The sequence below is a fragment of the Cucumis sativus genome, chromosome 5 (assembly GCF_000004075.3).
Source record: "Cucumis sativus cultivar 9930 chromosome 5, Cucumber_9930_V3, whole genome shotgun sequence".
Lineage (NCBI taxonomy): Eukaryota > Viridiplantae > Streptophyta > Magnoliopsida > Cucurbitales > Cucurbitaceae > Cucumis > Cucumis sativus.
Genome location: NC_026659.2, coordinates 9,297,319 through 9,322,245, shown reverse-complemented (window position 1 = coordinate 9,322,245; position 24,927 = coordinate 9,297,319). Strand labels below are relative to the sequence as shown.

The following is a 24,927-nucleotide window of genomic DNA, read 5'->3' as shown; positions in this document are numbered from 1 at the left end:
AACCGACAAAATATTTATGACCCGTGTAACAAAATGAAAAAGCTTATGAAGCTGACAATTTTTTTTAAAAAAATATTACAGGTATACCTTTCTTTTTCATTGTCTTTATTCTCTTCCTCTTCTGTGACTTGTTTTTCTTTCCATCGCCTTTTTCTCTTTTTCTTCTTCAATTTTTTAATTTTTTTTCAATCTGTTATTTGGTTGTTCCAAATATAAAAGATTGTGATTTTTTTTTTTTTTTGAATATTGAATAGCCAAATCTAAATTAACAATTATATTTAAAAAATATAGTAAAATCTAAACGATCTTGTACAAACAATCTTTAAAAAACCCGTTTAGATTTGGGTAACTAAATTTAAACGATCAAATCTAAACGATCGTATTCCAAATCTAAATGATTATCTACCAAATCTAAACGATTGTTTTAACGATCGTGTACCAAAATATCTTCAAAAAATCGTTTGAGATTTGGCTATCCAAATTTAAATGATCAAATCTAAACGATTGTGTACCAAAAAATTAAAAAAAAACATTTAGATTTGGCCCAAATCTAAACGATCATACGTAGGAAAAAGATGATTACTTACATGATCATTTATAATAGGACTTTTCAAAATCATCGTTTATCATGAACTATTTGATCGTGTATCATCATCTACACGATCATTACATTTACTAGGGCCGTTTCAAAACCATCGTTTATCATGAACTAACAATATCGTGTATCATGAACTACATGATCACATATCATTTTCTACATGATCAATGTATCAGTATCATTTAGAAGAATAGTTATATTCGCGTGTGTGACCGGTGTCGATATTACCTACACGATCCTGTATCATTTATTACATGATTGTGTATCATTTCCTACATGAGTGTGTATCATTTCCTACACGATCGCGTATCATGATCGTTTAGAAGAAGAATTACTTGTGCACGTATGATCGATTAATCGGGTGTTGACAAGGACTTTTTTGGTATTTCCCATGTGGGCTTGTGGACTTTTTTCGTTTTCAAAATTGGTTTATACAGTGTAAATATTTTATCAGTTTGTTATATTTTTGAAAAAAACATCTTCTTTGGTAGTTGATTATTAATAATCAACGATCAAAGAAATAAATATAATATAAAAAGTTAATTTACATATATAGAACGAAATGCAAAAAAAAAAAGATGGCATGTATAATAAAATAAATTTCTTCGAAGCCACCATTGTTTTTTTTCATAAATTTCATATTTGTCCTTGTTGGTTTTGAATTTTTTATTGAATTCGTACGCATCTTCTTCATATTTCTACTTCTTGTTCACAATTTCTTTATCTCCTCTTCAAGAATTTTTTCATCTCCTCTTCAAGAATTTCTTCCTTATTTGCCTTCTCTCATCTTTTTTTTTTTTTTTCACTACATGATCATGTACCAAAATCTAAATGATTAATCATCTATCTCAGATTGATAGAGATAGATCACTATCACTATCTATCCTAAATAGATAAGTGATAGATCTAAACGATTGTTTACCAAGATATAAATGTGTACCAATATCCTAAACGATCTTGGTACAAGATGTAGATTTTGTACAAAGATCGTGTACCAACAAAATCGATTTGATTTTGTACAAGATTGTTTATCCTAGATAGACAGAGATAGAACACTATCATTGTCAACCTTAGATAGATAAATGATAAATTCAAATGATCGTTTACCAAAATTTAAATGATCGTCTACCAATATCTAAATGATCTTTTAGACTATATTATACGATTGATTAAATTAAAAAAATTTCTCACTTGTGTGGTTGATTAATCGTGGAGTACTTTTGTTATTTCATATTGTGGCCTCTCGTGGGTTTGTTACTTTTTCAAAATTATTGTATATGTTGTAAATATTTTTACATTTTGGTACGTACTTTAAAAAAACCTCATATAAAAAATGAAAAGTAAGAAAATTTCAATCATGGCACTAGAACCCACAACTAAGAGATGGAAATGGGTGAGCCCTTACACTAGTAGAGCCAAGTAGCCAACCACAAGATTTGTGAAAACTTGTTTCCTGTAGTTTCTCAAATTTGGTTTATTTTTTTTCTATCTTTTCTCAAAATTTGGAGACAAGAAACGGGACAACTATCAAATAAGTTCAATTTAAATTCCATAATCAAAGTTCAATTTCAACTAAAAATATTCACCTTAGAGCGCTTAAAAACACATAACAAAATGTGTGTTGATTCTATTTCATCTAAACTCCACTGACAAAACCACAAAATTAAGCAAAATATAAAGAACCAAAGATCAAACCAGAAGTACAGCAGGCAACCATCATGATTTTAGGAGATTTTACTACTTTAGCACTTTACCTAAACGTCGCCAAAACGTCAACAGTCTTACTGGCGGACCAGAAAGTTGGTACACCTCAATAATCCACAATCCAACATTCTGAATCACTGAGGTAGCATAATTTAGGCCCAAATTCTAGTGAGAGTAAACTCATATATAGTTTATACTGTTGATTCAAAATGATCAGATGGAGAAATTCTATTACGCATGTGATCTGAAGGAGCAACAGCACTGGATGCTGAAGAAGTGGCATTGGGGTTGAGAGCTGAGATAGCCGCCCTAGACGAACGTAGGTGGTTGTTAAAGTAACTTGAGAATAGGTTTATTTGTTAGCTTCAGCAAGCAAGTTGATAGTACAAGTTATTTTGTTAGTCTCTCTCGTGTAAACTCGGGTACTTATACCCTTTGTCAATATGCAGAAAAGTCAAGGATTACATTAGAGTAAGCTATTCTCATTATTGTTTGCTCTGAATGTATTGTTTTCTTAAGTGTGGTCGACGACAAAGTACGTGAAGCAGATGATTGGTGGATGATGGAAAGGCCGCTGGTGGCTGACGTTGGTCACAGGTTGAGGAAGTGATTGTTTTTTTCTTTTTTTCTTTATACAAAGAATCACTTCCTCTCCCTCCTTTAATCTGATCAAAACCTCTTGTCAAAGCCAAAGAAATCCTAATTATGCTGCCCCATTCTCTTCTTCAAATTTTCTTTCAAATCAGGAAGGACTAGAAAAATAGTAAATTTATAGGTTGACTTCCAATAAAGCCAAAAATTAATTTAAATTGTTAACTAAAAATCATCTCAACTAGAAGAAAGGTCTCCAGCTTTGATGGTTAATAATGCAAGGCCAATAATTACCTTGACGACATCCTCAATCCTTACCAATTGTGACATACAAAGGTGACAAAATATTTAGTGATCTTCTCCATGGAGTAGTGTAGAATCTAGATCGTTTATTTTATTTCTTTTTTTTTTAATGAAAATTATATAAAGATACACAAGGTGAGACATCAAGCGTCAAGATAAGGTGAAATAAATATTCACCGACGTACAAGGTGAAATTCTCCTTCAAGGAGAATTGCAACAACACGAGGGACCCTAAAGATTTGAGTGAACGTAGTCAAGATTGTGTTGGATGTGCGTTGAGCTTTAGTGAAGCTTTGTCTTGTAGCTTTCCCTGTTACATGGTGCTCACAGAAGGACAAATCTTGATGAACCCCTTTGGGTAGGATTCCTTGATTTACTAAGTCTTGAAGACCTTTGGCACTAATGTGGACAAGTCTTTTTGTGCAAATATATCTTCTATCAATAGGCTCTTTATGAGTTACAACCAAAGCCTGATTGCAATCTCTATACACATTCGATCACATACACACCATTTATTCTTTCTCATTTGAACCTTATTGAATCTTTCCAAACCTCACAGTAGCCTCCTTTTCCTCTGTTTTCATAACTTATTGAATCAAGCATGTCCAAAGATATCAATTTTTTTTATAATTTGGACGCATACCTAACATTCTTTAGAAGTTTAATGGATTCATCTTTTAGTTTTAAGATGAACAAACCCAATGTTAACCACAGGCCATGACTAAACCTCCATTTGTTTCTTTAGAAGTGTTAAACTAGTCTTTGTTAGATGTCATGTGAAAAGAACACTCTCAATGTAGCAACCAAGTTTTAGCTGGATTTTCTAGTTCTATCGTTTAACCTGAGGTAGCCAAAGCATCTGAGTAGAAAAATGTTAGCGAGTTTCACCTAATTGAGTCGATTGAGGCTTCTAATTTTTGTTCTTCTGTTCATTTTTTCACTTTAATGTTCTCCAGTTTTTGATTAGATGTCCAACTTCTTTCTCGGCTTTCAGCTTCCTCTTCACATCTGATAATTGGTGGAACCGTTCTTTCAACATTCAAAACTTTCTCTTTTTTCTCTCCTCAGAAAAATCTACACTTTTTCTTTTTAGGAAAAACTTCCCTTTCCTTTTGCTTTCGATCCTTATTTATAGAGACCTTTCACATCCAAGGGTCACTTCTGTGCTTTTAGACGTGACGTATTAACATGTACTGCATTATGCTACTAATATGAAATTGACATGTAGTCTATATGTCAACGATAATTTGACTTTCCCTTGAGACACACACCTTATCTCATTGGGAAGCCAAACTCTTAAATGCCCAACTGTCGCCATTCTCTTTTCGAAGAAGATACCGTCGTTTCTTTTCCCACAACAAGTTGTCATGTCGCTTGACAAGATGTTTACTTCATCGTTTAAATCTCTTGAGCACAGATACTTCTCGTAGTATCATGCCAATGCCCCGCTGAACGATTTGCGTTTCTTGCCAGCGATTCTTGTCGGGTTACTCACTTTCATGCGACAGGACCTCTGGCTTGCTTTTCTCTTCATCCTTCCTTGCTGAATGTCTTAACACTTACTCGAAACAACTTTCTAAAAAGGCTCTCCTCAATAGGATGTAAACAACTTTCTAAAATGGCTCTCCTCAATAGGATGTAAACAACTTTCTAAAATGGCTCTCCTCAATTGGATGTTTTTTTTTTTTTTTTTTCAATTCAGTCTTACACTAGAAATAGAAGGAACACAAAACAAAGAAGACGAAAGTAAAAAAATGTGTCCAAGCTCTTTAGAACAAAGTGTTGTTTAAGCGAAGTTTATAGATGAGCTTAAGTTCAAATGTCACACTCCCTCCTAAGACCACCTTATGCAACCAAGTGAAGGTATGACCACCTACACACTTAACGCCTATCTCACCATATGATAATGCGTTGGATGCCTAGTAAGCAAAATTCTACCACAACTATTTAATTCAATTATTTAACGAGTGTCATACTCTTTTAGCAGAAGACTTCATTCTATGAAACTCTTAGACTCCAACTTAATGCTACATCGCCTAATTTTTGTATCGTATAGGCTAATTCAACATAAAAAGCATACCACATGTTCAAATGATTAACTCACAACACTTCACACACATTAAACTTGAATTTTTAGGAAAGGAAATACTTCATTAATACATAATAGAGTTAATATAAAATTCTAGTGCTAAGGCAAAAAAACAAATACAAAATAATTTTAAAGTGTAAATAACTTAGTTACAAAATATCCTCTTTTGCCCAATTAATCTACATGCTATGGGACCAGATTGGTGGGTGTCACTAACAAGAAAATGTAATGCAACTATGGCATGCATAACAAGCAATTAATATGACAAGTCAAAGGCTACTAAGGGGAAAGGGGAAAGAAAACAAAACATTTTAAATATTATTAAACAAAATGTCTAATGAGTGGAGATTTCTTTAGCACATTTCATTTAAATAGGTTATTGTAAACATAGTGGATAAATCATAAAATTGAAATTCATTTCGCAAACACAACTCAATTGACATGTATTTCAAATCCGAAAATCATTACTAACTTAAGCAATTTTGAACATTCGAAATCCTTAATGAGGTTTACAAAGAATCTCTTTGGAAATTCATTTTTTTCTTGTATTGTCATGCCCCACCCCAAAAGTCACTCTGTGCGATTAAGAGGAGACATGAGTACCGCTTAGATATTCTACACGAATCTCTTTGCGAGATAACACACAAAATGCCTAGCAAGAAAAATGAATGAACATAAAATTTAACGCAAGATGAGAACTCAATTTCAAATAACAAAGACTTCATTAATAGTGGATCAAGAGTACATTAAACTTGAATACACATTTTCTCAACTTCAGAAGTACAACATTTTAAGACAACAATTTGACTCTCCTTGCCTAGCTACTACATGCTTTGCGGGTTGACAATGGGCACTACCAAGTGATGCTTTCTGATTATAGCACGATAGGCGATCTAGCCAGTAAGTTCAACATTTGATGTCATTCGCTATCTGGAGATGGAGGGGAGTTGGGGGGGGGGGGGGGGTGAATAAAACAAAACATTTGAAAGATTTGACAAAAATGTCTAGTGAGTTGGGTCTTTTATCAATACCCTTAAAGCTATCAAATTTTGTTACACGTTATAAGTCATTTCACCAAATCATGCATTACAAATATTATGAGTTTCGATAATAAAATGTTGAGTATAAAGTCAATCGTTTCAATGCGTTAGGCGATCCAACACAATTCAAATCTCGTTATCAAACATTTTAATTCATATGGAAAATCATTTTCCTTTTTAAATCATGCATCAAGGTTCATATCGCGTAGAACTCATTCTACATAATTCATCACATCATCATACGTCATACTCATTGTGCATATTAATTACATCTTTGTATCATTTCCTCAACTCAAGTGTTTACACATTCTTTTACGCTTTGAGCAAATTTCCATCAATTCCACCACGCATAATGTGTCTTCCAATGTCAGATCACACAGCAAGCAAAGAGCATCTCATACCAGATCATACAACAAATATACGACATTCTATTCCAGATGACACAGCAAGAATAGAGCACTTATTCCAGATCACACAATAAGGATAAGACATCCTATACCAGATCACACAACAAATATGAAGCATCTCACACCATAACACGTAGAAAGTATGAGAAATCTCATCGCATAGGGTACACAAAATCATTTCATTTCATTTAACCAGTTCAATTCATGTTAATTCCTTTTCATTTATAAATCACATGCATTTTAAGGAATGAGAAAGAATAAGAAAAATCATATAACTTAGACTTTCCATAGAAATACAATTAAGGATTTAAACACATTAAAAGTCCTTTTATTTTTAAAATGTTTTTAAGAAGAACCTCACAATCAATGAGCTTCATCACCACTTTTTAGCTGAGAATTCCTTACTCTTCCTTGTAATTTCCTATCGAATTCATGTTAGTGAAGCGTCTCTATAAAATCTTGAAAACTCTCTCAATTCTTTCTTAAGTAAGCTCAGGTAAAAGAAGCTTCAAAATGACCAACCTTCACCTATTATAAGTCTCTCCGATGAAATCTCCATGCAAAATGATTACTTATGTCTAACAGTGAGAGTAGTTCAATATCAAACATCACATGTCATTGCCACTTCCTTATCTTGCCTTTTGATTGAGCGAACAAAGTCAAATCGATCATTGACTTTCTTACACAAGGACGACGTCACTACTTCTTGGTGAAGGAAGCTCAAATTGTATTGCAGTTCATCGCGTAGCCTATTTCGTCATGTAGCTTAGAACGCAAAACACAAACTAGTTTTCAATCTCTTCTGTCGCATAATGTTTTATTGCATAGGCCAATCTTGTCGTGTGAATCTTATTGCATAACGTACAATGCGATTAGGGCTTTACATGTATAAATCATTTTAACATAAATCATAAGGCATAAATTCCTAACATATCACAATTGTACCCTTCACCTCGGTTGCGATATCATTCATACATTCTCATCATCGGGTTATTACTGTGCGGTACAATCTCAACACACCAGCAAGTATAACCACTACTTACCATACATGTATAGAGTGTTTACTTATACCATATAACAAAGCATACCAGATCACAAAGCAAATGTAACATAATCTTACACACAAAGCACAAAGCAAGTGTAAGGTTCCTCATCTCAGATCACAAAGCAAATATAAGTTGTTCATCGCATAGGATACCAAAACACTTCACAAAGCATAAATCATAATTCATTTTCAAAATATACCCATTTACAAATCGAATGACAATATTAAATAAACATCATACTTAAGAGTTCAAATATGAGCTAACAATCATTTTGGTTTTCAAAATATTATAAATTCACTCACAGTCAAGATAAGATTTCCTTCTGACCTAAGCACTTGGAAAACTCCTTGTCAACCTTAAATGCGAAACTAATACGAGGAAACCTTTTAACACCTTGTAGTTCCTCTAGCTTTTACTTAGCTTAAAGTTCAGATATTAAGCTCTAAAACTTGCCCGAAACTCTCTTTTGACAGAGTTTTAGCACTTTTGAAATCTTCTTTATAACTTCCCTTTGAGCTCACAAGGACATTCATAATAATTCTAAACTGGATTAGTATCCTTAAATTCGTCTTAACTCGTCAACACCTACTTTGTAATATTTTCTTTAGTTATGTTTAAATTTTAACCGGACACGTTCTCTGTTGAGTAACCAAGAGAAAATGTGTAGAAAATGTGTTATCATAGCTACTCAACTTTCTTCCCTTTCTTGAATCACTCACTTTACTCAAAATGTGTCAAACCTTCTTTGCGTCGTTTACTCAAAATGTGTCAAACTTCTTCAATGCTTGTTGAAATACGTCAATACATCAAATCACAAAAAAGAACTTTTGATCTCGATAACTCTTACCACATGTATAGTCTCATTATGTACCTTAGGAGATGATTAAGGTCTCACGCCAAAATGGGGAGAGATATTTTGATTTGATTTGGATTTAAATTTTGATTAAAGACTTGTTTGATTTAAACTGTGGCTCTACATTTATTGCAGATAAAAGCATGATTCTTAATTCAATTTGGATTCAAATCTTATCAACGGAAGGTCTATTGACTTCAATTCAAAATCCAATTTGATCTGTTTGGGGCTATTATGAGTGGTAGAGCATTTTGTTAAATTACAATTCTACAATGTTCCAAATTTTATGCCAAATTTAAACCATTCATATCTCAAATTTTGTGTGATTTCGAATTAAAACTAGACAGTGTTCTAAATTTTATTCTCAAATTCACTTAAGTTTGTTGTAATTTATGTCCTAAAACTGATAGTTTATAGTTTTAAATTATATTTTTTATTCAATAAAATTATTATCGAGGACTTATTAGGAAAAATATAATATTATAATCTTAAATCTAATAAACTAAGGTCTCGAGGCTATCTAGTGTAAACTTAAACTTTATGTAGAGATATAAACATAAATCAAGTTCGAGTATATAGCCCGAAACGGTCTATAGTATATGAATAAGGTTTGACACCTTATTCTAAGGACACCATGAATGCGACCCACTTTGTAGTTAGTACAAACGATATGATCTTGTATCGTTCATGTAAAGACATGAAAGTGGGGTCATCCTATTTAAAACGTTTACATAAGACTAGATCCTTGAAATAGTCACTTTTAAGTTATAACATTATTGACGGTATAAAATTGACTATTTGATTATTGATGACCTGGGTAGCTTAATCTTAATTCTGAGCTAATTATGAACTTCTATTCAGTTGGAATTTATGTCTTAAAACTCATAGATTGTAAATATAGTTCATTGATTGTTATTAATAAAGTGTTACTATTATAATTTCAATAAATGTTATTGATTATACTATTAGTTTTGTCTTAATAACCGAAATCTAATAAACTAACATCCTATGTTGTTTGATGAGTCTACAACAGTATGTAGAGACATACAGGAATCAATGTTCGAGATCACCTTTAAGAGTCTATAGTATAGGGATAAGGTTAGGTACCTTATATTGGTAACACTATAGTTACGACTCATTTTGTATTTGATACAAATGCAATGATCCAATGCGTTCATGTAGTTGATATGCGAGTGAGGGTATCCTATACAATGAGTTTGGATAAGACCGGACTGCAAAATAGTAACCACTAGATGTAACTTTGTTAACTAGTTAGGTTTCTATTTCATTAGGATGACATAGGTAACTTAGTCTTAATCTTAAGTGTATTATGAACTCCTTTTCGTGAGAGATTGTCCTTTGATTTGTATGAGTGAAAGTAGCTAGATCATCGACTCAATAAGCGTATCATTTTGGGGACAAGACCGAGTGGGGAGCTGAGAACATAATTACAACGTGTATTTTGACTAAGTATTATCTTTTTCAAGATTCATCCACCAATAAAGGTACATAAATCTTGGAAATGGACATTTGTTGAACGAGAAATTTTAGATCAATCATGAAAATTGTCACACCATTTCTTAAATTAAGGATAAAATTATAAATGATCAACTTTGGGACCAAATAAAGGTTGACATGTGTTTCAAATTGACATTGAAAAACATCAATTCGTAAATCCCTATGATGCCACGTGTTTTTATCTTTACCATTGGATTAAATTAAATTAATTTTGTCCAATTTGATATTATTATTTGGGCCAAAATCCAATTGGGCCCAAAACGGACTTAATTTAGCTCAAATGTTAAATAAAGACTTAAATCCAATTATTTGGGCTCAAAGGGTCAGGTTCATATACCAACCAACCTCAAGTCCACAAAGTTCATCAAAAAAGCTGTACAGATAGCAAAATTCTCCTCTTGAAGCTAACCACATTTATCAAAACTCAAGTTCATTTGAAGATATAAGTATCAAGCATAGAATTCAACCGAGAGAAAATGAGAGGAGCAAGTTCTTGAGATCGAACCACATCACATCAAAATCTGAAACAAATTTATCCTAAAATCTCGAGCGAACATTTACATCTCAAGACCTTTAATAAAAACCATTTTTTTTATCAATTGTCAAGGGACATTATGGGTTTTAAAGCTTAGATTTGTAGTAGTAAAAAAGGCTCAATGAATGTGCCCATGAGTTGTTGGGAGAAAACAAAAATATCTTATTAATAATAACAAACTAAGTGTTGTAGTCGAAGGTAAGGATAAGGAATATATTGCAAGAACACAATATTATTTCAATTGACAATTATTTCTCCATTATTTTAAAGATCGAAATAAAAGTATGAAAAAGGAAAGTGTAGTCCATTACAAAATTATTTAAATTATTTCATCTAAACAATTATTCCTCCATCATTTAAAAGGTTCTAAATAAATAACAAAAATCAAGAAAAGTGAATTATTGCATTTTATGTTCTCACATTTACCTTCAACTTTAAATCTACAAATTCAATTCTAATTTAAAGCTATCATTGATGCTCTACCATTTAGATAATTTTTTTCAATATTTTTTGTTACATTGTTTAAATTTGGTCAAATCTAAACGATCATCTACCAATGTTCCAACAATTTTTTTCAAGATCTTTTATATTTGTTAGATTTAGATGTAGTCAAATCTAAACGTGTACCAATATCCAACAATTTTTGTTCAAAATCGTGTGCCAAAATCTTTTATATTTGGTACACAATCTTAAACAACCAAATAACAGTTTGAAAAAAATAAAAAAAAGACAAATTACAAAAAAAGAAGAAGAAAAGAAAGAAGATGAAAATGAAGGATAAACCTAAAATACTGTTTAAAAAAATGATGGACTTCATGGCCTTTTAAATTTTTGTTAGACGAACTGTAAATATTTTGATGTTTTGTTATGTTTATGAAAATTAAACTATATAATTTAAAATTTGCTATAAAAAATAAATCGGGTTTATGATATAGCATTCCACGTTTAATTTCTAAATATTTGTATCCTTTTATCTAATATAATTTTGCATTCTAATATTGAAAATTAAAAAAAATTGCTAAAAATATATATAAATATTTTTTTTGTTATTTTAACAACTAGCATTATTTGGCTAAAAGCTGTTTAAAAGAATAAAAAATCAAATGGTTTATCAAATTGTATTTTAGATTGAACCTTTTATCTTTCTTTTATCAATTATATAACACATTGAGTAATTGAGTTAATGGTATTTCTATAGTATTGCAATTCTAACGAAGTGTGAAGGTAATGTGAATGTCTATATATATATATACAATAATTTTGTCAACCATTTAACAACTTGGACAATAATGAGATTGGAATATTAAATTCTATGGATTCGGTCTAATGATGATATGAGAAGGAAGGTCCCAAGGGATATGCAAAAAAAATGTCAAGAGTACAAATAAGTAATGCTATTTATGATAAAATGCTTTAGTTGTGTATTGCATTAATTATTTATGATAATTACATCAACATAATTCAACTTATCCCACGAAATATTTGTTTACTTTTAAAACCTAAGGTTATAATTATGTTAAATCAAACTTAACACTTCATGACTATTTGATGGTTACCTTTTGGTGTTTGAAGACTAAATTAGCTATAACTAATAGCAACCATCCCTAATAGCAGTCATTATTGATAGCTTCCATCAGTGATAAAATCTATTACTCATAGTCTCTATCAATGATAGAAACTGATATCGTATTTTTAAATTGAAAACTATCACTGATAGCATGTATCAATTACTATTACCGATAGCTCTTATCAGTTATTTTATTTGTCCCATTACATTGCTTCTTTTTCGATTTTCTCAAATTGAAAGCTATGATTGAAAGCAACTATAAGTGATAGCAATTGATAACTACTATTAAATGTTACATTTGAGTGATGTTATTATTGATAGCTTTCAATTTGAAAATTTTATCATTAATTGATATCATTGATAGTGGTTATTAGTGATATATAACGACTGAAGGGCATAATTAACATTTTAGAAATTTTTACTTGTTGACTGATCTATATTTGTTATTTTTGTAAATATGTTATGTTTGAGCTATCTTTTTAGTTTATTTTCTAAGTTGTGCTATTTGGTGTATAGACTAAAAATGTCAAATGGTTACCAACAAAACGTAAGTTATTCAATTACTTATTTATTTGTTAAATTAAATATTATTTATAACTAAAATTAATAAAATCACATTTAAGTAAAATATTTATGTAACAATGCATATACTATGTCAAGGGCATTACTTAATTAAAATCAATGCTTTGAAAACTAAAACAATGTAAGGTTCTTTGTTCATTGAATAAAACAAAATAAAACAAATTAAGGAACCTAAAAACCAAATGTTTTGCAAACCAAAATGAATATAAATATATATATATAGATATACTAAAAGACTACTTAATTTAGGCCCTAACTACACCATGAAAATAAAAATGTTCAGAAAATTTAAAATGAAAACTATCTATTAGCCATGGCATTTAAATTATAAAAAGAAAACATGAAATTTGTGGAACAAGGTCATGAGTCCGTTTTATCACTTGCTGGCTTGCTTTTATGATTGCATCTAATTCTACCAGAAATTAACATGCATTGCTATGGTCGATGAAATTCATACCTTTGAAGTTCTCAATCACTCATAGTCTTCACACAAACACAAATCGGACCATCACTAGTGTTGACTCACTATTCTACAGACTTAGAATTGGGTTGTGGGACCCGATGAGTGAAGGATTTGAGAGAGAGTGGGAGATGAAAATTGAATTAAGGTCGGGAGAATTTTAGCAAGTTTATTTTTATTTTTAAAGAAAATTAAACTAAAATTTGCAACTATTGCATGTATTAAACTCACCAAAGCCCGACCGTACCATGGGTAGATCTATTAAGGGTCGGGGGCACGTCCCCCCCCCCCCCCCCCCCACATTTCCAGTTTTTGTAGTTTAATATTAGTTTTGAAATGTCAAATTACAATATACCTTAAATAATGTGATTTTAATTATATTTTGTCTTTGGTATAGTGACTGTGCCCCTTCCTTTAAAATGTCAAGGTCTCGGGTTCAAATCTCATCTACTATAATTATTAGTTCGTGAGAGTTATTGGGATTATTCAACAAAATATTTGATTATCCCAATAACTTTAGTCAAATGGTAAAATGGTCATTATACCATTCAAGTCAACATTTTGACTTTTACCATTTTGTTCGTCTTAACTAATTCTGACCTCTTAAGCAAAAATCTGCATTTATTTTTTTGAAATACAAATCACATTTGAATGTACTGTGAGTCAAAGTTTGACTTTTCAAAATCAAAAGTCAACCATTTTACTTTTTACAACTTTAATCTTTTCCATCATTTTTGAGCTTCCAAATATGAATCAACATTCATACTTTTAATATTTAAATCATATTTAAATATAAAGCTCTATCTCTAAACTGATAACCGATCCTTATATCACATACACTTGTCAGTTTCTCTGTCCTTACCTAATTCAAACTATTCGAACTAATCCAACGTATTGTTTTAAGTTGATTCCATATGAGCTAGCAAGGGAACCTAATGGACGACCTATAGATCATGAGCTTTAATGATCTAAACAGTTAAATGGGTAAACTCTTTTTGATCGAGCTAATCAACATTTGTTAACTAATTGGTCATTCAACTAATATCCATTCCACCCCAAATGCCACTCCACTCGACCAGATGAGGATGTGCCGCCTAGACATCTATTGTGTATCTCTCTGCGAGATAACATGTTAAACGCCTAGTAAGTAGAATAACTCTTTCGCTTGTCTCTTTGCAAAGCTCTTTCATTGAGCCTTAGAGACCTTCATAACTTTTTTGCAGCGAAAAACAATTCTTTAAACTTGTCTTCACTGCCAAGCTCTTAACACTTAACTTAAACATCTTGTAGGCGATAAGCACAAAGATAAACAAAGAGGGAATATTTACAACTTTTGGACTTTACTCCGTCACCTAGTACTTTTACATAGTTTAACTCAACTTTAACTCCTAGGCGACAACTCACATAGATAACAATAAACTAAATAGCGAAATAATTTAACTCCTCTCTATTAACTTAACAGTTTTATAAGGCTCATAAATTAAAAATACAACCCTTAAAATTTACTTTGAATAAAATAAAACCAAGTCTAATCTTCTTCATCACGTAATTCCTAAGTCCTTGTTATGTACAAGTTTTCCTACTGCTTGCCCAAGTGCAAGCGAAAAAGTAGGTTTACCTAGATAATCCAGGGTCGAACGTAGGGAATTGTTTTCAGACGTTAGTTCTAGGATCCTTTATTCATTTAGGTGAGTTGAAAGAATTAAAGAATAACAAATGTAAGAATTGGCTAATTACACAACGAGAGTCTGTAAGGCGAAGTGAAGAGAAAGATATAATAACGCATCTAACTTGTATTAAGGGAATGAAGGCAGGAATTTCCTCGTGTTACCATTCAAATAAGTAGAGAGATAACTTTGATGCGATCTAACTCACCAAGACATACTTATGATTAAGGCATGCTTCTCTCGAAGGCATATATGCCACATATGACTGCTTTTAAGAGATCCATATGACCAAATATGGCTAGGTGAGTTATATCTAGGACATACCACTTAATCCTATAATATTTATGTGTTCTAGTTGTTTTTCTGATTAGGGTGTGACAACCCGTGTCTCCTTACCAATTCGCCACACCATGCAACCAACCCAAACTCAACTCGCAGGCTAAACGTCAGTGAGGATTGGACATTTCCTTGAGATGCACATCTTATCTTCTTGAAAAGCCAAACTCTCTTATCGTTGCACTCTCCTTATCTTCTCGAGAAGCAACAGACATTTACTTCCTTAAGGGATCATCTAGTCTTATCAAAAGAACACCTACTTTCTCACCACATTTTCCTTAGCGTAAGTCCTTCTCCATGAATTACTATGCTAAACTCCTAACTCTTGGTGTCCAATACATGCTTCTTTCTCGCCAACTATTCTTATCGTGGGCCACTTACCTTCATGCGATAGAATCCTTGACTTAAGCATTTCTCTTCGCATCACTTGTTCTCTTTTCGCATCTTTTCTCGTGGGATGTCTCATACTTATCCATAATAACTTTTCAGCAAGGATCCTCTTCAATAGAACTTCCTTTCTCAAGATCAGGGCCTCGGAACTAATGTCCCATAGTTGCAATTTTCTCACTATAGATATATTTGTGTTCATCTTATATAACCATGATTAGTAAGTTAATTCTTCACAGGTTGTTCGTAACCTCAGCTAGTGCTTGGGGAGTTATCTTTTCTTTCATCTGATGCAAAACTTAGTTTTAAGAATATCATGTTGGGTTCTACTAATGCGACTAATAATAGGCGTCTATGCTTGGATAATGCGATAAGATGCATTTCCTACCTATGTGTTGCTTTATTCATGATTAACGTTTAGTACAATTTTTCCTCACATTTGTCCAAGTGTAAGGGAATCGAGAGGATTCCTGGATAAGTCAGTGTGAACACAATTTTTTTTTCTAAAAGCTTGCTTATAATGCTTACTTCTCAACCAAGGGGTATAAATTCTATACCATATAAATATTAAACTATATTAATCTACTTATTTATATAAAAGATTCTATAGAGGGAAATGGAATGGGATGATGATGGAATGCAAACTAAATTGCATTAAGAAGGATGAAGGAAAGTCTTAGTATTCTAGGCAATCTACAATTATTCTTCCTTCAGAACACAAATGATTGGAGTCAAAACGTCGTAATGGAGTTTGTTTCCAAACTTTCTTCTATACATGTTTAGTTATATTCTTACTACTTACTCTGTTGAGCAATTGGCGAGCAACGCTAGCCAAGCGATTGAGTTAAGCTTAGCTAAACATGAAATTACAAATGCATTGTATTGATAATTTAGGTCTTCCGGCCATAAAATGAAGAATATTCATACAATACATCACAAATTACAAAATGGAAAGAAAATAATTATGTTGAGCCATATAATGCATTGGGTTGCATTTGTTGGCTCTTTTACAAGCTATGAAAAATGGTAGGGGAACTTCTCTCTCTCTAACCTCTTTCTAAGCTCTCACTCAGATGCTGACCAGAGAAAGGTTAAAGAAAAAACTACCACTACATATAGTGGACTCAAAAACTCGTCCTTCACCGGCTTCCTTAAGGATGACCTCCTTTATATGATAATCTTTATGATGGAGTTAGGCTTCTTTTATAGGCATACTTTAGACGAAAATTTAAATGTTCATGCTGCACATCCGCCCTTACCTACACTGTACAATAGTCATTGTCTAAAAATGTCAGTGTAGAAAGTAGTTGTTTCTTGTCACATTAGCCCCAACTATCATTCTTGTCTTTTAGGGAATCATCTTCCTTAATGTTGTACTCGCATCTCGCCTTGCAACTCATGCATTGCCAGTCTGCTTCTTTTTGCTAAGTTAATGCGTGATCTTCACTTCATTTCTTCTTTACGCCTTTCTCCGTAAAAAAACACTTAAAACAACATTTAATCAGGCATTAAAACTTATGCAAGGTGCATTCTCTTAATATTACAATTTTGCACTAAAAGTTGTGCATTTTGATCATTTATCTCATGTTTTGAGTCCACTGCTTTACTTATAATGCCAAAATGACTTATATTTCTACAAGTTATAATCGAGATAAAAATATCATTTTACCTTCTGAAGGGATAAAAGCCTTATGGTAGTGAAATATTTTACATAAACATTCTTCAAATTAGTTTGGGAATCCCAAAATAGGAGTACATTGGTAAAAATAATTAAGAAACTTGTTTTCTTAATAAGACTTGAAGGCTAAAGATGCTTTCTAATTATAGATTAGTGAAAGAAAAACTTACTTCTTCCTTTCCTGAATCTACAAAGTAATTCTCCAAATTGGGACACCACTCGTCGGAGACCTTCCTATTCTCTAGGATGAGATTGGTTTGTGGAAACCAATTGGAATGAAATTTTTTTTAGAGATATTTGAGAGAAACTTTTTTCTTTTTGCAGAGAGCAAAAGTATTGGTTTTTTTTCTTCATAAATTCGTTGAATAAAATTGTTTTCTTCTAAATATTTACAACTCTCTTTCCTTGCTGGAATAGGAAAAATAGTATGAGAGAATCATGAGCTTATATTAATTTAAAAAATATAGAATTACTAGAGATATCAAATCTACTTATTAATTAACCATTAATCGATTAGTTAATAATTAATATTTCGTTCAAATCTTGTTTGAATGAATACCTCTCCAATTAGTTAATAATTGGAAAAATAGTATGAGAGAATCATGAACTTATATTAATTTAAAAAATATAAAATTATTAGAGATATCAAATCTACTTATTAATTAACCATTAATCAATTAGTTAATAATTAATTAAATCATTTTTAATTAATATTTCATTCAAATCTTGTTTGAATGAATATCTCTCCAAGATCTTATAGGTTTATATTAATATAATTAAATCAAATTTAATTAAATAAAACTAAACTATTAATTAATTCTCTAATTAATTAATAGCTAAATTAAATATTTTGTACTTAAATTAAATTTGAATCATATTCAAATATAAGTTTGTGTCGTAACCAATAATTTTAATATGAATCTAATTCACATTAAATTAATATTTGAACTCATTCACATATTTTCTCTCTTATAAAGTAATTTTGAATCATATCCAAAATTAAATTTATATATTAAAATTTAATAAACTTTATATTATAATTTATCACTGTACATTAAACTAATTCCTAAAGTAAATTTAAACATTTCAAACTATAACCAATATAAATAAATCTCATTACCCTTTACAAGCTATGAAGTGGATCTAATGGACCTACAGATCAGAAGTTACAACGTTTTGAGATTAATTGGTCAAACTCATTAACCACATTAATCAATATTCGTTAACTGCGAGTACACTTCACTAAAGACTCACAGTTGAACTCTTCTCACTGTAAACATATATTTGTGTCCATGGATATAGACGATTAATAGTAAGTCAGTCTTCACAAGTGTTCGAAACACCAGCTGGGTCAATTTGCCGTTTTACCATTGGATTCCCTCTAATGAACAACTTATTTATGGTCCTACCAATAATAGAAACACCTCTCGTGCCATAGAGAGGGTATGGCCCTTTGTTCAAGACCTGGAGACACCATTTAAGGAAACACTCATCTACTTACCCTAAAGTAGGAAAGGAGAAAAACAATTTTAAAGTTGTCAGTTTGAAAAATAGCAAAACCGCTTTTTTTTTCTTTCAAAAATGAAAAAATGAAGAAAAAAAAACAATAAATAAGATTTTGCAAAATTCCAAAATACCCCTCTACATAGAGTATAGGCTACTTTCTTCAGCTAAAATAATGTAAATACACTTTAATAAATGTTGAAACATAATTACAGCTACATACTTGTCTAATCAAAATTATAACCCTTCATCTCTAGTTTTCAGAGTCGTTGCAATGATCTAAATTAAACACTTCAAAATGTATTCCAAACACACCTTTAGTGAAGTTTTAAGAAATCATTTTCACGAAATATCTCTTGAACGTATCATTTTTCACATCAAATCACTTTAACATAACATTTCAAATTACTTTTCTCTTAATCCCACATTAATCGTCAAGTCATTCCATTCGCTAAGGACCTAAATCATTCTCTATTAAAAAACTCATCAACTCGCATTTAGACTACTCAAATGCCCATTTCACCATCAGGATCGAGAATATTTTGATCCATTCCTTGTTGCTCAGGTCGAGACACGATGCACATCTTTTATACACTATCTTCTCTCATTTCGTCCTGTACATATTTTATACAAGGCTGCCTTTACTCTTTATGTGCACATAATAGTTAGTTTATCAACAAGAAGTGGACTAATGATTTGAAGACCATTTCATAAACATTTATTCATATAAACATGCTTTAAAACATAGCATAAAGTTCTCAATTAATTTCTTCATCAACATTTAAATTGAAATCATTATTCAATTAATAAAGACTTTAATGAAAACCTTTCACGTGTATGTAAAACTTTTGAAGAAAACACTCACAACACTTGGTAATTCGAACTCTTCTTGCTTCTACTTTCCTTCTTCTTCTCACATGTAGTCACTTCAATGACACTTTAACCCCCATATTTTCTCTTCAAAATTCAGAGTATCAATACTACATAATCATCCTCCTCTTATTTATACTAGTCTTAGCTTAGTCATCCTTAAACTTTTAGCTCGCCAGCTCTTATTCTTAGTGGTGTACGTATAAGCTTAAGGTCTAACTCAATCATACTTAACTAAATCTTTACACGTGCCTATTACAATTCTTAAGAAATTTATGGGAAGTTTCTAACCTCTTCTCACCTAGTCCTTCTCGTGAAACACCCTAATCGCATATAACACCACTTTCAAAAAGTCTTGTTCCATAACCTTTCTATGAAGTGTAAATATTTTGTCAAATGTTCTATTTTTTACAACTTTCCTTTTAAAAAGACCATACTCATGGTACATATTTCATTCAAGACGTTAACTTAAAGATAACTCAAGTATGTATCATTTATCACGAGAGTTACAATTCAGATATATACATGCTCACGTACTGTGGAGCTTAAATTCAAATATACAACCCATCAAAACATTAAGAATAATAGTGATTGTTAAAAGGGTTATGTTTTCAAATTTAGAAAAATTAACTAAAATATGTACAATATAGAAAAATATCATACTCTATCCTAACATAAACTATGATAAACTACTATCTTTGTCTATCATAGCACAAATAAAGTTAACGTCAAGTAGTTTAAAACAATTTATCATTGTTAAAACCCATTAAAAAAAAAGACTATTTTCTTATAAAAGAAAATTATCAGGATAATATAAAAAGGAAAGACCAGAAGATTAGCGATAGACAAAAGCAGGGAGGAAAAGAGAAAGTTAAAAAGATAAAACATTGATGATCATGAAAGCATTGAATATAATTTACCTTTTGGGCAAGGATTGCACTTTTGTATTTGGCATTTTTTTTTTTCTAAATCAGTTGCAATTTGGTGAGTATTTGATTGGAAAAAGAAAATCCAAAGGATGGTAAACTTGGCATATATTTATTGCTCTATGTGGTCATCTTTTTCCAATCCAACGTAACAAAGTTGGTATGACTCTCTCAGATCTCTCAATCTAAAAAAGTAATTATTGTGAAAGCAAATTATTTACTACTCCTTCTCTGTCATTAAATAAATTAAATGGATTGTTTTTTTAATCTTATAATTACTTTAATTATGAACCATAATAATGTTTTAGTGAGTACTATCACTAAAACTTGGACTATAAACTTAAGATTTGAAAATTTTCTACTTGATAGTAAGAATGATATTTTTAATCATTTCGAAAAAAAACAAGGATATCTGGTCTCTAATGGACATTTTATTAAAAAAACTTACGTTTAGGTGATGTAATTTCAAAATATCTTTCCCCTCTCGGTTTGGTTGTCTTAATAGAATTTAAAGTGATACCGATCTTGTGGGATTCACTCTCTTGAAATATTACAACAGTTATTACTTCATCGGTAGTGTACTTGTCCTTAGAAAAAATTTCTTATTATTTTATCATTCATACATAATCGTTCGGTCAAGTTTTTGACACCATTGTTGAGGATTAATAAGTTTTTTTTTTTTTTTTTTTTTTGGTCAATACTACTCAATGTGACCACACTAATCTAATGTTTAGCTTTATGTAAGCTTTAGAAAGTTGGTGCATGAGAAGAAGATCTTATTGCCTTCTTAAACCAGGAGGAATAGAAAGGACATTTCTACATAGAAGGTAAGAATATAGGCAAAATCATTGAGAGAAACAATAATTGACCGCACAACTAAGCTTGAGAGAGTCGTTTGTTGGATTTTATGTTCTAAAAATCATTATTCGTAAAAGTTAAACATATTTCTATTTGCAATAAAGTTGAACATTTTAATTGCTTATTTCGTATTTAGAAACCCTAAAAATCTAATAAACTAAGATTCATAGCTACAGATATGAGTATTTGAGTTTTATGTAAAGACATAAAAGTGGATCAAGTTAGAGTAGAGAGCCAAAAACGATTTATATATGGATAAGACTATGCACCTTGTTCTAGAGAGACTATTGGATGTGGTTCTTATTGTAGTTAGTTCAAAATAATATAATCTCGAATCGTTCATGTGGAGATATGTGAGTAGGGTCATACTTATGCAAAAGAGTTTATATAAAACCAAACCAAGTAATAAGTCACTCTTACTTTATAATATTATTTACTGTTTAAGACTGACTATTCAATATTATGAACTAGATAACTTGACCTCAATCCTTCGTTAACTATGAACTGTTTATTCGGGATTATCCTTTGATCTACATGGGTGAGAGGGGCCAAACTTTGCCCCCTCAACAAGTCTCCATTTTATTCGTAAAAACCTAGTAGATAGTTGAGGACACAGGGTTCAAAATGAAATTCGCTCCTATTCACTTTTAGAGATAGTAGATAGATTGTTCTCTTAAATACTGACTCCGGGTCTTGAACAAAGGTCCCCCACTCTGTTATTGGTTTGAGAGGGATTCATTTTAATGATTAGACAAGCTAATTATTTTTTATTAGAGGATCAACAAGAGACTTAAGGAACAAGACGTAATTTCGAAGGTAAAACGACATTTTGACATAGCTGTAATTATGAACAACCTGTAAAGGGTTGACTTACTAAAAATGGTTATATCTAGTGGACATAAATATATCTACAATAAGGAAAGTGCAAAATGAGTTTTAGTGAGGTGACTCATTAGTTAACAACATATGTTGTTTAACTAGGTTAAAAGAGTACATTCCAGGTAATCTCATATCGTTGGGCTCATTATCTATAAGTTCATTTGGTTCCCCTGCTAGCTCATAGCGGGCAAAACCTTAGAACAATGTGTTGAATATGAGTTTGAAATGTTCAAAATCAATTTTTGGGAGAAAACGTTAAATATATCTGATATATTTAACCTAACTTTTAATTATGAATTAAACATAAAAAAGAGAGAAGTGATATTTAAATCTAAGTAAGATTTAAATATTAATTTTCTAAAGACGGATTCAAAATCAAACAATCAGATCTATCCGGATAAGCTAAAATTATCAACTTAATATTAGATATTACATGAACTAAAATTTTTAGTTAATTATTTTATTAACTAAATTTAAAATAGATTAAATCAATTAAATAAAGAAAATTTGACTTTGGAAGTCAAAACAATTTATTGGAAAAATTCCAACTTCAAAATTAGTGGGAGTGAAATTTCATATCGATTCCGTACCATTAGTTGTACTCTTTGAAAACAACTATTTTTCCTTGCAATTGACGGTCTTTAATGCTTATTTTAATGTCTATTTCAATGTATTTCTTTCTTTTTCGCGTTTTATAAATAAAATTTCCCTAAAACGCAAAGGAAGGTTACGACATACGTCGATGTTACCCACAACTCTTGGATTTTGATCGGCTAACTTGTTCATCGAGTTAGAACAAGTGTCGTACAATCGTCCGTCTCGAGGTAACTTCAAAAAAGTGTCTATTGGTTTTGACATAAAACCACATTCCTATCTAACAAAATTTAATACAATAAAATAGTTAAGGTATTAAAAAAATTTATAGTTCCTCAGTCCTCACCGCAACTTCTTCAACACCTTCGCCATCTTATCGATTTCGTTCGCTCAACCTTCAACACTCTCGTCGCTCTCAAACTTTTTTCTTTTGCCTTTGAATTTTGTGTTTCTTATGATCTGTTTTTCTCGAGGCTGTATTGTACCAAGAGTAGGGCGATGGCCCTGTTCTTGACCTGTTGTTGAGGCTGCAGCTAAATCAATCCACAGAAGTTTACTGGTCGGTCGTTGTTTCAGATCTAATCTGATTTTCGTCGACGAATCTGCTTACCGAACTTCTTACATTTTCTTTATAAATCTCTTGTTTTGGGTGCGATCATACCATCACTAATGCACCGGATCCCATCAGAACTTCGCAGTTAAGCATGCTTGGGCGAAAGTAGGACTAAGTTGGGTGACCACTTGAGAAGTCCTCGTGTTGCACTCCTCTTTTATATTTCTTTCCTTCTTCCATTTTTAAATTTTTCCCACCCCAACACTTATTACAATACTTTTGCAAAAAAAAAAAAAATCATTTCTCATATTTTCAAAAAACAGACGTGTTTGATAAACATTTTTGTTTATGTTTTCAAATTTTAAAAAACGTTTCTCAAAATTAGACAAAAGTTGAGAAACTATGATGCTCCCAATTTCATTCCTATTTTATTTTATTCCATTTCTTTACATGTACTAAACTCTCTGGTTAGACTCATTAGTAGGGAGATCATACTTATATAACCACTCTTGTTCTACAATTCTTCGTTAAATTCCAAACATTGAAAATTTTATTATATTTCTTTATTTCTTTATTTCTTTATTTTTTTCATTTTTATTAATTTTTATATCTATATGTTTAATATTTAGAGCTACTTAAAAATTAAAAAAGAAATTGACAAACTATTTATATTTCATAAAACAAAACCATTAAAAGATAAGTTATTAAACTTGATTTTTCTATAAAGTGTAAATGTTTTGTCAAATGTTTTATTTTAGGGTATTTTCAAAAATACTACCAAGCGACAAAATTTTTACACGATATAGAACAATTTCAATAACGAAAAAATTTCACAAGTCCACGATGAGAAATACCAAAAATGTTCAATGATTAATTGGCATCCAACTCGCGTAATATATTTTGAAAACGATCGTTTAGATTTGGCTATTCGATTTTTTTCAGGATTTTTTTGGTACATATGGTCATTTAGATTTGACACACATTTAATTTAATCGTTTAAATTTGGGTAGTTTAAACAAAATTTTCAAGATTTTTTCGTATGTGATTATTTAGATTTGGCACATGATCGTTTACATTTGACATATTATCGTTTAGATTTTATCGTTTAAATTAGGATAGTCAAATCTCAATGAGTTTTTCTTAAGATTTTTTTGGTACAAGATCGTTTAGATTTGATACACGATCGTTAATATTTAGAATACAATCATTTAGATCTGGCTATTTTTATACACGATCATTTACATTGGACAATCCAATATTCCGATAATTTTTTTCACGATCTTTTATACTTGACACACGGTCTTCAAAAACCAAATAACAGTTTGAAAAAATATAAAAAAATTACCAAAGAAAGAAAAATATGATAGAAAGGAAAAGAAAAGG

At 31.1% G+C, this 24,927-nt stretch overlaps 1 non-coding gene and 1 pseudogene across 1 annotated transcript; both read left to right on the top strand.

Moving 5' to 3' along the window:
• Positions 1-23,515: 23,515 nt before the first annotated feature.
• LOC116404213 lies at positions 23,516-23,617 on the top strand. The gene has a single exon (XR_004217148.1). It is a non-coding gene; the product is annotated as a small nucleolar RNA snoR109 (small nucleolar RNA).
• Positions 23,618-23,638: 21 nt separating this feature from the next.
• Positions 23,639-23,757, top strand: LOC116404173 (annotated as a pseudogene).
• The last annotated feature ends 1,170 nt before the right edge of the window (positions 23,758-24,927 follow it).